Source organism: Podarcis vaucheri (assembly GCF_965113315.1).
Source record: "Podarcis vaucheri genome assembly, chromosome: 1".
In the NCBI taxonomy this organism is placed as follows: domain Eukaryota; kingdom Metazoa; phylum Chordata; class Lepidosauria; order Squamata; family Lacertidae; genus Podarcis; species Podarcis vaucheri.
Genome location: NC_138759.1, coordinates 120,316,203 through 120,333,006, shown reverse-complemented (window position 1 = coordinate 120,333,006; position 16,804 = coordinate 120,316,203). Strand labels below are relative to the sequence as shown.

Genomic DNA, 16,804 nt, shown 5'->3' with positions numbered 1-16,804 from the left:
GCCACTACAATGGTGTTTACTTTGGAGTAAGCATGCAGGATCAGACTCTTAAGCTTGCAGAGGTCACCTGCTGCATCCAGAATTGTGGGTGCCTGTCAATGAATGGCAAAGTTGGTGGAGTGGTTTTGGAAAGGCAAACTTTCTCTCAGCCTCCAGCCTCCCACCCCTCCAATTTAAGATCATGTATGGCTGCCTATTTGCTTTAAGGTGCTGACACTGGTCTTCATAACACTAAATGGCTTGGGACCCAAATAGCCGACGGAATTTATTGAGAATTCAAACTTCTCTACTGTATGAGAAAGTAAAATTGAGTCCTATGAAATGAGGTTTTTTCTTCCTCTTTTTCTCTCAGGTCTTCCTTTCCCCTCTTAAACTGGATACTGAAGGTCATTTCTGTTAACTTATAATAGAAGTTATTACTGTAGCACAAACTCTGATACTTGTACATACACAATGGGGAAAGAGGAACCTTGCAGCCTGGAGAAAAATTGAGTTCATTCTGTCTTCTTATTTCCTAATTCCTAATTGCAGCTACTCTCTCTAGCCCCATTCCAGCAGATGGAGTTATGAAATTGGCTACATTAGATTTCAGGCAGCACCTGGTATTGTCAATTTCATTTCCTTAAAATATGTTCTCCAGTGTGACAGAAAAGGGCAGTATATACTGTTCAAATAGGAAAAACCTAGAAAATGTTTTTCAAATCTTCTGGCCATGGAGGAGCAGATACCTCTGTGCTTCCCTACCCTTTTTATTTATTTGTATTTGTTTGGAGAAAGATCCCCTGCCTTTCCAAAGCTTTCTCACAACTCAGAGCAGTTTACTCTGAAACTGAAATACAGTGGTACATTGGGTTACATATGCTTCAGGTTACAGACTTTGCTAACCCAGAAATAGTACCTCGGATTAAGAACTTTGCTTCAGGATGAGAATAGAAATTGTGCTCCAGCAGCGGGAAGCCCATTAGCTAAAGTGGTACCTCAGGTTAAGAACAGTTTCAGGTTAAGAACGGACCTCCGGAACGAATTAAGTACTTAACCCGAAGTACCACTGTACTACATTCCCATAACAAAACCATAATTTTCAAAGGCTCATAGGGAAAAGCAGATATGAACACATTGCAACACTGTGGAAGTGGGGGGGTGTTTAAATAAGAAACTTTAATATTTTGTCTGGGCAGAGGCTGAGGAGAAGGAAGAGTGTGTTACCCATCTCCAGCGATGTTATACCCAGTAGCTTATGCAGTGATGCCAATGGGTATCCAATGGGTATCCTTTGCAGCCATTCAGACATATTGCTGCAGAGCTACTTGGGCTGTTCGGTGTTTCGCTTTGTGTCATGTGCTGCTTTAAGGACTACAAAATCCTGAAAAGCTAGTTTGTCCAAAAGCTATGGCAAAACATGTACCATAAACACTAAAAGGCCTTCAGTATTGCCTGTTATAACAGCTGAAGTGCTACGGTGCTGGGCTGGATGCAAAAGCAAAACTTCATGAGCATTTGAATTAAAAGCCACAGAAATGCTGATTCTAACACAGTTAATAGGGTGAAATTGCCTATAATGATATGCAGACTAGAGATAACCAAGCAAGGTGACGAGAGCAGTTTTAAAAGCTATTTTAATTTACATATTTATCAACTGCCCTTCACTATAAGATACCAGGACAGGTTACAGTACTAAAACAATATTTAAAATGGTTGAAAGCCAAGCCAGTAGAATTCCAGTAGGATGATGGTGTCCAAGTATGTTTACCTGGATAGACAAGCCTTTCACAGAATGGTAGAGTTGGTTTGTTCAACATTTTTCTTTCTGCAGACATGAAGTCATCTTGTGCCGTGCTCTTCTTGAATAAAAATGATCACCACCAGAATAGAACTGGGTCTAGTTTACAGGTAATTTCCAAGCAAATAATCAACACTGACAGAAGAGGCCTACCAAAATTGATCCAAATACAAACTCTGAAGCTTCAAGTTTTGACTCTGCGTTTAAACTGACAGCCAGCTGGTCAACTGTAACCAGGTGAACTTTGTGAACTTCCCACCAGAAGTTGTACACCAGGCATCTTTTCCTCCCATGTGCCTCCCCTTCTCCCTGCCCCAGACTGTACACAAGAGTCTGAAAACCTTGAATCTCTTTAACAGGCCTAATATGTGCTGCATGGGGACAGGATGGCAAATCCTAAATCACAAAGTTCAGCGAAGAACATAATCTAAATCTGCATTTTGTTTTCCTCAAATAGAAACCAGGGGAAAACAATAAAAAGGGCATGGTGGCAGGAGTCAGAAGGGTGGGAGAAGGGAATTTCCTCCACATTCTAAATGTTAAAAATGCTGTGTAGCTTTACATTTACAGAATAATGTATAAACTGGTCCATTATTAGTTTCGAACAGAGAGGCAGTGAGAGATTCCAAGATGATTCCAGGCGGTATATATTAAAGTGCCCAGGGGTACAGACTTTCCTCAGGGATATTCCAGGCTATTTTCTGAATGTTGAGCTTTTACTAAAGGAAATATGAAGAAAGTATTGGCAATATTCTCTCCCCCAATTGCTCATGAAAGAATAAAATGTTTCCACCTTCCCGTATTCTAGCCGTTGAGCTCAATGACCCTGGGATAACTGACAAACATGGCTGCCTCATTTCTTTTTTAAAAAAACACCTCACTTTAATTGTATTTTATTTTACTTGTATTTATTAACATGCTAGGCTACCTATATGTTCTGGCTGCTCTGCAGTGTTTCTCTGATCTCCTAAAACAGGCTTCCCCCAGATGTTTTTGGCCTACAACTCCCATGATCCCTAGCTAGCAGGACCAGTGGCCAGGAATGATGGGAGTTGCAGTCCCAAAACATCTGGAGGGCCGAGGTTGAGGAAGCCTGTCCTAAAGTCTCACAATAAAATGTCTGGCAACAGATTTGGTTCTTTGTTGTTCTTCGAATGTATTAATCAAGGATACCACTGACTGGTTGATTTTTAAAATTTCATGGGCACAGCATAAAAAAACCATCTAAAAAGTTATGGAAATCTAAAAGACTTCCTGATGAGTTTTACCGCTCGGTGTGCCTGGAATACAGCCTTGATGTGAGGAAGAAATATGCCTGAAAGATGTTGCTTCAAATATTCTTTTCTTATTTCCTGCGTGCATGTATATCTGAAGTTAAAAAGATGCATGTGCTGTTGTCATACAGGAAGTGATTTTGGTTAAGAAAAAGGCTTACGTTTTGAAGTGGTACCAGGTTTCAGTGGTAGATAGGCTTAGTAAATTGTAAGCCAAAGAAAACTTCTCTTCGGTATAGAATTAGACCACAATTTCTGTAAGCTTAAACTAGGTCTCTAATTATAGATTACACTCTTAGTCAAGCCTGAAGGTTATAATTTAAAACTGTCATAGCAACTATAGTTCAAGTTACACAAAATCCTGTCATGGGGACTTAGTAGAAGCATGAGAAAGAAACCTTTAAAATGTAGTCATGTGTCTTTTTAATGGGATGGGATGAAGCAAAGACAAACAGTAAGCTCAAACAGAGGGAAGAAAAGGAGGCAACGTCCGCCTCTTCTTAACAGCAGAGCGCAATTGTATCAAGAACAGGATGTGCATTTATTTAAAAGCATTTCCCAACCGCTGTCCAAAACACACACTCAAAAAGGAAAAATAGATTTATTAACATATACAGTGTGGTAGTGAACTAGCTGATCATGTGCGAACTTCTTTGGAGTCTGGAAGTATGTCCCATAAAAAGTTTGGAAGATGGTGGGTGATAAATATGGAAATATAAGCTGCCCTACATAAAGGGCATGGTAGTAATCCAGCCTCAAAGTTACAACAACATGGATAACTGTAGTTAGGCTATCTTTGTACAAGGAGGGGATCACACTTTACATATAAGTCTCAAACTGATAGAAGGTCATTTGGACTACCAAAGCTACTTGAACTTCAAGTGATCAAGATGTCATTTCCCAATGTTGGCATCACATCATTGTGTTCAAATTCTTTTGCTTTGGAAATAATATATGTATTTGTCATGGAATTCTACTTAATATTGATCCAGAGCAGAACCTCAATGTATAGTTAGCAGAGTAAAAACCTAAGCACGTTGCAGGATTCCCCCCCAAAATAGACTACTGAAGACAAATGAGCATAATGGTCACAAATCCAATACATTTAGGATTGGCACTGTCCAGAAGAAAACAAGTTGCAGCAGACTTAATTTAAACTTACAATAACTTACAAGTCTAAACTTTAACACTAAGCAAACTATGTACAGAACCCCACCCCAGAAGGAAAAGAGATAGAAAGAGAAAGTGAAACCCAGGCTCCTTCTGGCCCTACTTTTAGAGCCAGCATGACCTTGACAAAAAGAGATAAGAGAACCAGTTAAAGCCAGCTGTACTCAGCTTCTCTGAAGAAATAACCCAAACATCATGAACTTTCTGCTTGTTTCTCTCACACAGAGAAGCTTCCAGGATCCTCTAATTAATTAATTAGAATAGGAAAGATCTCTACACATCAGATTGATACTTTCTGCACTAAGAAATGCAAACTGACAGTACAGTGGTACCTCGGGTTAAGTACTTAATTCGTTGCGGAGGTCCGTTCTTAACCTGAAACTGTACTTAACCTGAAACACCACTTTAACTAATGGGGCCTCCCACTGCCGCCACGCCGCCGGAGCACAATTTCTGTTCTCATCCTGAACCAAAGTTCTTAACCTGAGGTAATATTTCTGGGTTAGCAGAGTCTATAACCTGAAGCATATGTAACCTGAAGCTTATGTAACCCAAGGTACCACTGTATTGTTGTTTTTAGCTCTCCTTAGAAACTTCCCTTAGGCAAATGGCTGGTTATTGTGAGAGCACGATGTTGGAGTAGATGAGCCACACTGGCCGGATCCAGCAAGGGTCTTCTCAAGCCCAGCTCTGCATGGTAGCCATGGCAGAAGGGGGAAGGTTGCAGGGTGTGGGCTGCAGGCTGGCACAGAAACTGGGTTTAGATAGACACAGGATCTACCCACCTTGGAAGAGTGGCAGATGAAGGTGATTGATTACATGGGACTGGCTGAAATGACTGGCAGAATCCGAGACCAGGGGAAAGAGACGGTGGAAGATGATTGGAAGAAATTTAAAATCTATCTTAAAAAATACTGTAAAATTAATGAGTGCTAAAATGTTGAGGTTTTAGATCACAGGGGATTACAGCTGTGAAAGATTAAGTAAAAGAAAAGAATAAGGGAAAATTAGATAAAATTAAGGGGGAGGACTTGCTGAAATAAATTTGGGAATTGGGATGCAGAAAGGGGAGGTATGGAGAAGTCAGCGAAGTAAGGTTTAAGAAAAAAGGATTTGAAATTATACATGATTGTTTATGTCTTTGTATGTTTGTATTGTGTATTGTTTGTGTTTATATAAACTGTGAAAAACCAATTAAAAAAAATATTTTTAAAAAAACAGAAACTGGGTTTAGATCGGGCCCAATGGCTATGATACCATTTGGGGATTCAGTGCTTTCTCTTGCCCCCTCTCACTCTGGCAGGGATACCACCAGTAGGTCTACCACCTGCCCACATTTTCAGCAGAGCTGACTAGAAGGACCACTCTGCTCAACCCAAGGCCCTCGCAGCTCACCATAAGGAGTAGCAGGTTGGATTGTCCTGTAAAATAGCAGGGTGGGGAATGGTGCTTCTCAATGCAGATTTGTTGCATGCAAGCTACCAGTGAGGAAAGAGCAAGCATACCTAATTATAGTTTTAATTGGATATAAATACCTGATCAACAGATTTAATATTCAGTGGAACCATCTGGCTACTGTAGAAGTACATAATATATTTGGCTTATTAGTGGGAAGCAGAAATGGGGGGGGGGAGAGACATAATAAAGAGGCAATGAAAATTCTTCTCTAGCTGAAGTGGCAAATTTCTGTCTTTGTGACAGTATTTAATAATGTTCTAATTGTACCAGCACTGTGAAGTTATAAGTAACTCAAGTGCGCAGTGATGATTAGAGGATCACAGTTGGCTAAAGACATGTATCCAAGATTAGATTAATGGAATCTTTATTTAGCATAAAGTTAAAATTGTTTCATGACAAAGCCAAAAAGAAAGAAATGAAAATACCCTATTAACATTTTCACAAGCATTTTTATTTTTAAATTGCTGCTAGTAAAGCTTTTCTGCTATACCATTTCTTATCTAGAAGCATTATTCTTATCATATTTGCCCATTTTTTCCACAATACATATTTATTTCATTAGTATGTCTAGACAAGAATGTGAAATCACCCTGATGCCATATGTTTAACTGTTTATTTTATTTTAGTATGACTGTAGCTCAGCTGAATGCCTACTATTATTAAATCTTCTGAAAGAACAAACAAACATTTGAACTCTGTGACACCTCAAAAATGTAATACATGTTTAAATTCTACAGTAGGTAATAAGGCCCAGCAATTTCATTCAGGCTTAGTTGTGAAAGAGTTGCACAAATTTAATGTAAACCTCTGTTATAATCCTATACTTGAGATCTGTGGCAGAAGAGTAACAGGATTTGGCAGAAGCCCTTCTATGCAAGTAGAATGCCAGATATACCATCAAAAAGATGCTGGCAGAAAATCCCACATGCCCCATGAAAATATGTTACCAGCAGACTCATTCCACTGGTATAGATATGCTGGCGCAATGGCCCAAAGAGGGTGAAGTTTTGAGTAGAACATGAGCAACATACATATGCTGTATCCTAGTAGCCTTCAACCTTTTCAGACTCCAGTACTCACCTTCAGCCCAACTACTTAAGTTTTTAACCATATAGTTATATGGTAGCTGTACTACTGTTGCGACTCAGTATTGGGTCTTAACCCACCAGTTGAAGACCAATCCTCTACTCCAGGGGTGGGCAACTCTCAAGAGACTGTGATCTACTTTCAGAATTAAAAACTGGCAGTGATCTACATCCTTTTGGGGAGAGGGGGGTTCAGCTCAAAGTTGTTGAACTTTTTTTAGTGTGTCTTATGAGTGAAAAAACAGCACTTAATACAGTGGTGCCCCGCAAGACGAAAAACTCGCTAGACGAAAGGGTTTTGCGGTTTTTGAGCTGCTTCGCAAGATGAATTTCCCTATGGCCTTGCTTCGCAAGACGAGAACGTCTTGCGTTTTTTGCAAGTTTGTTTCCTTTTTCTTAACACCCTTAATACAGTTGCGACTTGACTTCGAGGAGCAACTCATAGAACGCAGTGTGGTAGCCTTTTTTGAGGTTTTGGGTGATTTTTGAAGCTTTTCCAAAACTTTTCCGACACCGTGCTTCGCAAGACGAAAAATTCGCTAGACGAAAAAAATTGCGGAACGAATTAATTTCGTCTTGCGAGGCACCACTGTAAATCTATATAATTGAAGACTTAGGCTGGATATATAACAGAAGACTTAGGCTGGATCTAGACACATCAAAGAAGCATTTCATTTAAAGGTGTTGCAAACTTCATACAGGGAAATCCTGTTGGCGAAAGACAGGACTCCACAGCGCCATCTGATGTCACAGTGTTAAAACGCATATAAAGCGCTTTTATCTTTACAAATGTAGCTGAGTCCTTAGTGGTGTAGGGAAAAACATTACCTTTTCCAGCTGCCGTCATGCTGGAGACCGAAACAATGTCATGATTTGTTAGAACCACTAATCTAGAGCAGTATCAGAGAAGGTTTCAGTTACCCGCTACTGCATAGCCAGATGAGTAATGCAATCACACACCTACTAAGTTTGTATTTGCAAGCCAGCACTGATACTAATGAACAAACACACTTTTGTTCTACACTAGTGGATCCTGAAATGAATTTGCTGGCAAGGAATAGTTGCACCGAAGGGTCTTTCAGTTCTCTTTTAATTATTGAAGCACTTTATCATTGCAGGTGCATATTATTCAAAGTGTGAGGGCTAACCTTTAAAGCCTTATTGATGGCCTTGGTACCTGAAGGAATGCCTGGCCTCCACAGGAGCCTGCCCACATGCTGAGTCCTTCTTGTGGGATGTAATCACTATAGCAGTCAAATACAACATTTCCTGTTTGCCTAGAGTGGACATGCAGGGGAATGTTACTCCAGCCAGGAGGACTTCCTGTCACACCTGTCTGGAGCATCCTTCCCCTGCGTGTGACCAGGTAGATGAGCATGGCCTTGGGAGACCCCATAAAAGGGCTGGTCACGAAGCCACCTTCCCTTCTTCCATTTTTTTCTCTTGGGCTGCACTGCTGGCTCTCAGCTAGCAGCACATGGGCCCATCTTCACAAAGGGTGTAAGCCACATTCTGTAACTGTAACTACCAGCCAAAGCCTGCCTTCAGGGATCATACTGTGAACTGAATGTAAGTAAACTTCTCATTACTTATGAAGAAGACAGTTGTGTCTTTATTCTTTTTAAGATTGAACAAAGGGGATTTACCAGGAATAAATTCCAATCTGGACGAGCCAGATTGGATTGCTTAACTCAAGAGAGTCAAACGAATCTACCAACCAGCTTCCTGCAATATAAAAGGGTAATGTACTCTGCTGCTGACTCACCAGCGTGAGTGAGGAAGGATAATATTTAATCAATATATCCTCTCCTACTATTCACAACATCCCCACACTTCTCTGTCTTTTCCCCAGGTGTGCCTTGCCAAATGAGGCGAGGCAGGTAATGAATGGGAACAGTGAAGACATATTCCATTACAGTTAGAATGGGTAAAGGTAACTTTTGGCCTTCCGAGTGTTGCTGAACTACACCTCTCATCATCAATGACCATTGGCCATGCTTGCAACCAGCTTGAGGTGAAACAGGAAGGTGCCGCCCTACCACCTCCTAACGCCTCCCTTACCTGGGTTGTGAGGCAGTGCCTCCAAAGCAGGGACAATGATGACAGGTTTCTTGCTGGAACTCACTTCCAGAGGTGGGGCACCCATGGGCTGGGTTATTCCACCTGAGGTGGCTGCCTAAGCCCATCTGCTTGCACCATGTGGAGGGCCATAGATTCCCACCTTACTGTATGCTTGTGAAACGTGGACCACTTATAAACACCATCTCCAACTCCTCAAAAGATTCCATCAACGGTGTCTCCAAAATTTTTTACACATCACTTGGGAAGATAGGCGAACTAATGCCAGCATACCGGAAGAAGCAAAGATGACCAGTGTCAAAGTAATGATCCTTCAACATCAGCTTCGTCGGACTGGTCATGTTGTGCGGATGCCTGATTATCGTCTTCTAAAGCAACTACTCTAGAAAGCATAATGCTGGTGGTCAACAAAAGAGGTTTAAAGACTCTCTCAAGGCAAATCTAAAAAAATGTAGTATAAACACTGATAAATGGGAAGCACTGGCTTGAGAGCGCTCCAGTTGGAGAACAGCCTCTACCAAAGGTGTCCTGGGCTTTGAAGACGCTCGAACTCAGGACAAAAGGGAGAAACGTGCTAAGAGGAAGGCACACTTAGCAAACTCTCACCATGATCAACTCCTGCCCAGAAACCTATGTCCCCACTGTGGAAGGACGTGTGGATCCAGAATTGGCCTCTACAGTCACTTACAGACCCACTGTTAAGACCGTGTTCATGGAAGACTATCTTACTCAGCTATGAGGGATCACCAAAGAAGAAGAAGAAGAGACACCTAAATTAGAAGAAAACCATTCTGTGTTTTTTGTTTTTGTTTTCCCCCCCAAAAGAGCACCAAGGTTGATAACGTCCCATCCCCCCAGTGTAATCTAGGGTGAGAATTTTTAGCATTGGAGAAATGAAGGTAGTAAATGGTCATTTTCAAAATCTCATCCATTAAATACACACAGAAGCGAGGCTGGAACTCTGAAGCTAAGCACCCTGATTTGGAAGCATATGGCTTTGGAATTCATGGCATTGAACTTCCAAGTTAATGTATGAGGATTTGGACGTTCTGTTCACTAAGCTGGTGATACTGTTAAGTAATGCCCAGGGCTGGTCTTCAGTAGGTGTGGTTTGTGGACACTATGAAATCTGATTCATCCTACTTTGACTTTATGAATAAGGATTATACTTGAACACAGGTAATCACTACTCGGAAACTGTGGTGGTAAAAGTAAATCATAAAGGGGAAACCACAGGAAACCTCTTGTTTGTTTATCAGACAGATGAATCATTGCAGAAAAATAGAAAGGGCTTCATTCCACCCCCACCCCCATGAAAGAATAGTTGCAATTAATGGTGACCTATTATTCCAAATAAAGGTGCAATCTCCTGCTGGAAAAAAAATAAAGCACAATAGCTGAGTCTCGTGCAACTTTTGGAGATGGTAAAGTTCCCAAGTGATTAACGTACCCTGACATTTTTCTGTGGGCACACTCTTAAACTGCGATGAGTTAGAACTGCATGGGCTACAAAGTGATTTGCCTGGAAGGGAGGTGTTATGTATTCAGTGGTCTATGTTTGCCTGAGCTTGAGTTTAGACACTAAGGATTCTGAGCTCCTGTGTTCTGATTCGATACATGATTTCCAGTCACAGAACAGTTCCGGATTTGGGCCTCTGCCATTGGCCCTTAAACTCTGAGTCATGATTCGCAGCTTGGAAGTTTGGACAGCCAATGACGTTGGAAATGGGAGTAGCCCAGGCCTTCAGAAATGTATATAAGCAGTTGCTTTGCCCCTGTTGTCCAGTTCTGTTAGTTCAATAAAACTTCTTGCTGTTATCACTGTGTCTTGCCTCATGGGAACCCACCTACACTTCAGGATGGGTGTTCTAAACTGGTTACTTAGAAATATTTCTTCATTTCTTTGCAGGAATGTGTCAACCTTGAGCGTCCGTGGACAGGACAAGGTATGCATACAATAGCAAATTTAAAAAATCTAAGTAAATAAACGTATGCACATGCACACACCCCAATACATTCATGTGTAGGTTTATGGGAAGTGGATTATCCTTTTCCACCTGTGCTGTGATTTCAAAAAGCAATTAAAAAAACCCCACAACCCTCCAAAGCTGCAATTTGACTCAGAAAGGAAGTTGGCAGGTCTTTGACAGGAACACCAGCCTGTCCACAGGAAACCCCTGTTGGGTCTCAGGAACCTTTATGGATTTGTCATTCTAGCTAGTTCATCACCTTGCAGAGAGGAATAATCGCCATAAGCCTAACCTTCACTGGGAATTGACCTGACCATTACAAGTGACTCAACAGAGAGATGCCTACTCTCAGATGACCATCTTCTTGCCCAGATGGGAATACCAGATTGAACGTATATCCTGTTAAATGGGTCAGGCAGGCTGATGACACCATGGATCAGCAATGCAGCCTCAGCAAAAATATTGGAGTTTCTCAGATCCGATCGCTGTGGGGTTGTCAACATCAGATCTCAGACCACTTCGGTCAGCTTAGGCTTTGGGGAGACTTTCAGGAATTCACAACACACTTTCCAGTGACAAGTTGTTGAAGTGTTTTATTATAATAGTCACAATACCAGACTATCTCTTTGTGTAGCTTTGTGCATCGTCAAGAAGCTGGGTAAGTGGGAAAATAAATCACTGTTCCTTGCTGATGCTTTGTCGAGAGTGCTGTGTTCCCTCTGTATTTAAGTAACCATGTATGACCTAACTTACGAATAATCTTTCCTATTATAGGCTGGAACAAAGCTGGCTGCTAAATACATTCATTATAGGCTTCAAGCGCTGAAACGGTTCTTGGTTGTTTTCAATGGAGCCTAGGAAATACATTGTTGGTTGGGAAGTTAAAAGCTGCAGAAGCCTTGTGCTGTTTACAACTCGCAGCTGTTTCCCTGCCTTCTGAAGTGTCAGTTCCAGTTTGTTCCAGCTTTGCCGTTTTCAGTTAAGGCCCTGTGGCTTATCAGTGTGTGCCTGTGCAAGGCAGAACCCCCTGAGAGATATTCTAAACATGTCCCTGAATGCTCATATTGTAGACAGATAGATCTTTTACTTGTGGAGGTTGAAAGAAAAGCATGCAGGCAATAGTTTACTCAATGGCTCCCTAAGAGGTAAGACATTCAAGTAACCTTAATCATGTTGAGTCACCTGTATTTTATGTTCTGGTTTATCTGGACTACACTGTGGCCCCCACCTCACCACAAAATTTCTGCCTACAGGGCTGGTAAACTCTGGGCAATAGTGGCAGCTTCGCCTCCCAGGTGAGTAGCTGCTTGGGGAGGAATTTCCATTGGGCCTATGTCACAGAAAAGAGTTAAACAAACCACCCAACCAACCACTCTTCCACAGGCCATGGGACCAGTCCCTATCATAAGCACTCCAATGGCAGCTATTTCAAAAAAGGACAAACCCATTAAATGCATGTACACACAGGGTGTGATGTGGTGGTGGTGCCACAGAGGTAGTAGCCCCGGGCACAAAATTTGTTAGGGGCGCAAAATTTCAACACCTGGTGCTGCCTCAATACAGCTACGTGCTTCCGTCGCTGGGCTCTATTGAAAACAGCTTCTCAATGAGAACCAAGAAGTGACCTCTCCAGGCAACAAAACAATTCTTCTTTTCCTCTCTCTGCAATCTCTTGGTTGATGCGGACACCTTAGGCAGCAGAATACTCATGCATGCTCTGTCTGTTTCCCTCCCTCCCACTCCTCCACATTGTCCCAGGTGCAGGCAACCCATGCTATGCCACTGCGTACACATATGATGTATCCTTCAGAAGAGCAGAAAATGGAATCCTGGCCAGGAATCAGGGCCACTGTAGCCATGCTTTTAAAGCACAGGTGTTCTGGATGCGAACACTGGCCTTGAATAGCGGGGTATCTTCCTTTTTGTCCTCTGGGACATAGCCATCATCCAGCTGAAATCTAGAGATGGGTTCTTCTGAAAAAATCTCAACATCAAGCTTATCTGCACAGATTTTTCTTTCTTTCTAATTTCCATCTTACTCCTTGATCCTAATGAGAAGTGAGTTATTAGGAACATGAGAAGAGTCCTGTTGGCTGAGAGCAAAGGCTGAGAGCAAAATCAAGCTTCCTGGTCTCACACTGGCCAACTAGATGCCTGTGGGAAGCCTGCAAGGCTTTTTTATTCTCACTATTTTACCAAATTCTATACAGGTATACCCTCCAGGTTCCCAAAAGTAACTGCACCCACCCAAAAAGATACTACAATGCATAGGACTATATAAAAATACTTACCTATTAATACTTTCAAAATTAAGTTGCAGAAATAAAGCCTTTAATATTTATTATACATACTATAGGAGACTCTTGAGAATCCCATGGACTGCAAGAAGATCAAACCTCTCCATTCTGAAGGAAATCAGCCCTGAGTGCTCACTGGAAGGACAGATTGTGAAGCTGAGGCTCCAATACTTTGGCCACCTCATGAGAAGAGAAGACTCCCTGGAAAAGACCCTGATGTTGGGAAAGATGGAGGGCACAAGGAGAAGGGGACGACAGAGGACGAGATGGTTGGACAGTGTTCTCAAAGCACCGCGGGAGGTATTGAAAGACAGGAGTGCCTGGCATGCTCTAGTCCATGGGGTCACGAAGAGTCGGACACGACTAAATGACTAAACAACAACATACATACTGTATGTGTTTAGGCTTTTTGCATACAGTTTTATGTATAATGTTGTATATAATTATCATTCTGGAGGTCTGTTCTTAACCTAAAACTGTTCTTAACCTGAAGCACCACTTTAGCTAATGGGGCCTCCTGCTGCCGCTGCACCGCCAGAGCACGATTTCTGCTCTCATCCTGAAGCAAAGTTCTTAACCCGAGGTAATATTTCTGGGTTAGCGGAGTCTGTAACCTGAAGGGTATGTAGCCTGAAGCATATGTAACCTTAGGTACCATTGTAGTCAAGTTTTTTTTAATGCACAAGTGACTTGGACATAAGAGAGCTCATGTGATTAAAGAGGTGGTTCAATGTGGCTGCTTAATCAGCTTAAAGTGTTCCCAGTATTCAGTGATTAATTGTTTTCACTCTAAATTCATGGAATCATAGAATTGTAGAGTTCGAAGGGACATCTGGTCCAACCCCCTACAATCCAGGAATCTCAGCTGAAGCATCCATGACAGATGACCATCCAACCTCTGCTTAAAAACCTCCAAGGAAGGAGAGTCCACCACCTCTCGTGGGAGTCGACACAACTTTAAAAACAGTTCAAAACAATTTAAGGTGACCAAATGATAAGAAGGACGCAGGTGGTGCTGTGGGTTAAACCACAGAGCCTAGGGCTTGCCGATCAGAAGGTCGGCAGTTCGAATCCCCACGACGGGGTGAGCTCCCGTTGCTCGGTCCCTGCTCCTGCCAACCTAGCAGTTTGAAAGCACAAAGTACAAGTAGATAAATAGGTACCACTCGGGCGGGAAGGTAAACGGCGTTTCCGTGCGCTGCTCTGGTTCGCCAGAAGCAGCTTAGTCATGCTGGCCAAATGACCCGGAAGCTGTACGCCGGCTCCCTCGGCCAATAAAGCGAGATGAGCGCCGCAACCCCAGAGTCAGTCACGACTGGACCTAATGGTCAGGGGTCCCTTTCCCTTAATATGATAAGAAAGCTCTGTTGATGCTAACTTCTCTTTAATAGCCCGTGTCACACAGTCATGCCACCATATGGTACTTGTCGTCATCACATGATCCACCGGGCAATTATGATGTCCCTAGACCAGTATTGTAAATAGGAACTATGTATTCTAATAGCATTTATGTTTTTCTTTTTTGTAGTCCAGTAACCCCTGGAGGGCCACAGATTTCTTTTTCTAATTTTTTTATTGAAGTTTTTATCTCTACGAAATAACAGAAAAAAGAAAAGTTTACATATATGTACATGTTAGTAACACAAAGCATCCCACCACCTCACCCCACCACCACCACCATTGGTTCAACATAACTCGAAATGTGAGTTAAAATCTGACTTCCTTAATTCTATAACATATCTTTACAGTTGTGTTGTTATATTGTATTTGACAAATATTCTGATTTTACTAACCTTTTCCCCTTACAAACTTTGTTCTTTACATATCAATATTTCTGTACCGGAGCAGTGTTTTTTCGTATATTCATTCACGCAATGCCATTCTTTTATTAAATTTTGATTTGTTTGACCTCTGACAGCTGCCATCATTTTGGCCAATTCAACAAATTCATTATGTTTTTCGATGCTCACCAGGAGGAAACAAATGTAGTAACACACTTTCATGCCTAGAAATTCATGTGGTTTGTGGTTTCCGTAGTTCTTGTGGTATTATGGTTTCCTTAGAAGCTACCAAATACACCCACTGATTGTTGTGCTGTGTCGCAGGTCCCACCAGCGCTGTTATATACACACATATATGCACAGAAAACTCACTCTCTTCGCCCACCCCTTATTAAACTCAGGGACATTATCATGAGCCATGAACTGATATCAGCTAGTCACCTGCATGTGTTTTCTAAAGCCCATATTTGAATAATATACAGGAAGGGAAGTAGATTATTTCAAGTGACAGTGCTCAGTACAAAAGAGAGGTCAGTTTCCAGGAAATGAGATAGATGCATGGAAATAAATTTTGCAATTTTATTAGCTCCATTCATGCGTTTTATATTAGGTTGACATTGGTTGGTGGAACAGATATGTACTGTAGCCTGCTTAAATTAACTGATACGTATAAATATGAATTAGTAGCAAAATTTTGTAGTATACAGTCTCTTTTCTCCAATATCTAAGTAAGTTTCTCCCTGTCAGCAAAAGATGTCTGTTATTGCACTTTAAATGCTGTGTTTTTAGTAACTATGTTTTTTATAGATTGTATACCCCAAAAAACACACAAAAAACAAATAAGAGAAAACCTGAATACACATCCTGCTCACATAGACTTGGGTCCAAATAACTAAAGAGAAAATGTATTAGGGTTTCTCTTGGAGCTTTTGCACTCAAGCTAGTGGAAAGTTTTACACAAGTCTGTGCAAATGGAGAAATTCTTCTGGATTTGAGGTCACGTTTAACATGCAATGTACTTTTGCTAAGTCAGAAACAGGTCATCAGGGAAGAGGCTTTACTTTGGAACCTACCCAAAGTTAATATTTATAGAATAGTTTAGATTATAATGTGAAAATTATAGACAGAGGGCACAATTCTTTCCCTCTGACATATATGTCTGTGTGCATGCAGAAGGAATTCCTACAGGCTTTCAAGCCCACTGCGATTTTGAGTGCAATGCACCACTCAACAGCAATAATTCAAAGCTCTTTTGTACCCCGCATAGACGTTCTTCAGCAGTCTCTGGCACACAGAAAACACTTGCCCCTGGTGGGAGGCAGGGCTGGGCAAGAGGAGAGATGGGGAACCATTGGTTCTGGAGATGTTGCTGAACCAAAGCCCCCATCTGCTCCAGCAGACATGCCCAATGGTCAGGAACATAGCTGTCAACCGTCCCTTATTTGGCGGGAAACTCCCTTATCCCAGCGCCGTGTCCCGCTGCTGTCCCTTACTGATGATGTCCCTTAAATTTCCCGGGTTTCAAAAGAAGCAGCTCCTCTCCCTCCCTCCCTCAAAGTGGAATTTGCTGCCCAGGAGTGTGGTGGAGTCTCCTTCTTTGGAGGTCTTTAAGCAGAGGCTTGACAACCATATGTCAGGAGTGCTCTGGTGGTGTTTCCTGCTTGGCAGGGGGTTGGACTCGATGGCCCTTGTGGTCTATTCCAACTCTATGATTCTATGAGGCTTCAACTGTGTTGCCTGGCTGCCCGGCCCGCCTCCCTCCGGCCTCCTCTCACCAGCCTCGGCCCCCGGGAGCCCCTTCCCGCTGGGACTGGCGGGAGCCTCTGGCCCTTCCGCCGCCATCCTCCTCGCGGCCGCCAAACTGAGCTTCTCTGCCTGGAGCCTCCCCTCTGCCCATCGCCGTCGCGCCT

At 42.2% G+C, this 16,804-nt stretch overlaps 1 long non-coding RNA gene across 1 annotated transcript in view; it reads left to right on the top strand.

The window, feature by feature from the left end:
• Positions 1-2,911, top strand: part of LOC309525165 — a 3,633-nt gene extending 722 nt beyond the window's left edge. Inside the window, exon 2 of the long non-coding RNA XR_014216071.1 lies at positions 353-2,911. This is a non-coding gene — a long non-coding RNA (uncharacterized lncRNA). The remainder of the gene's footprint in view (positions 1-352) is intronic.
• The last annotated feature ends 13,893 nt before the right edge of the window (positions 2,912-16,804 follow it).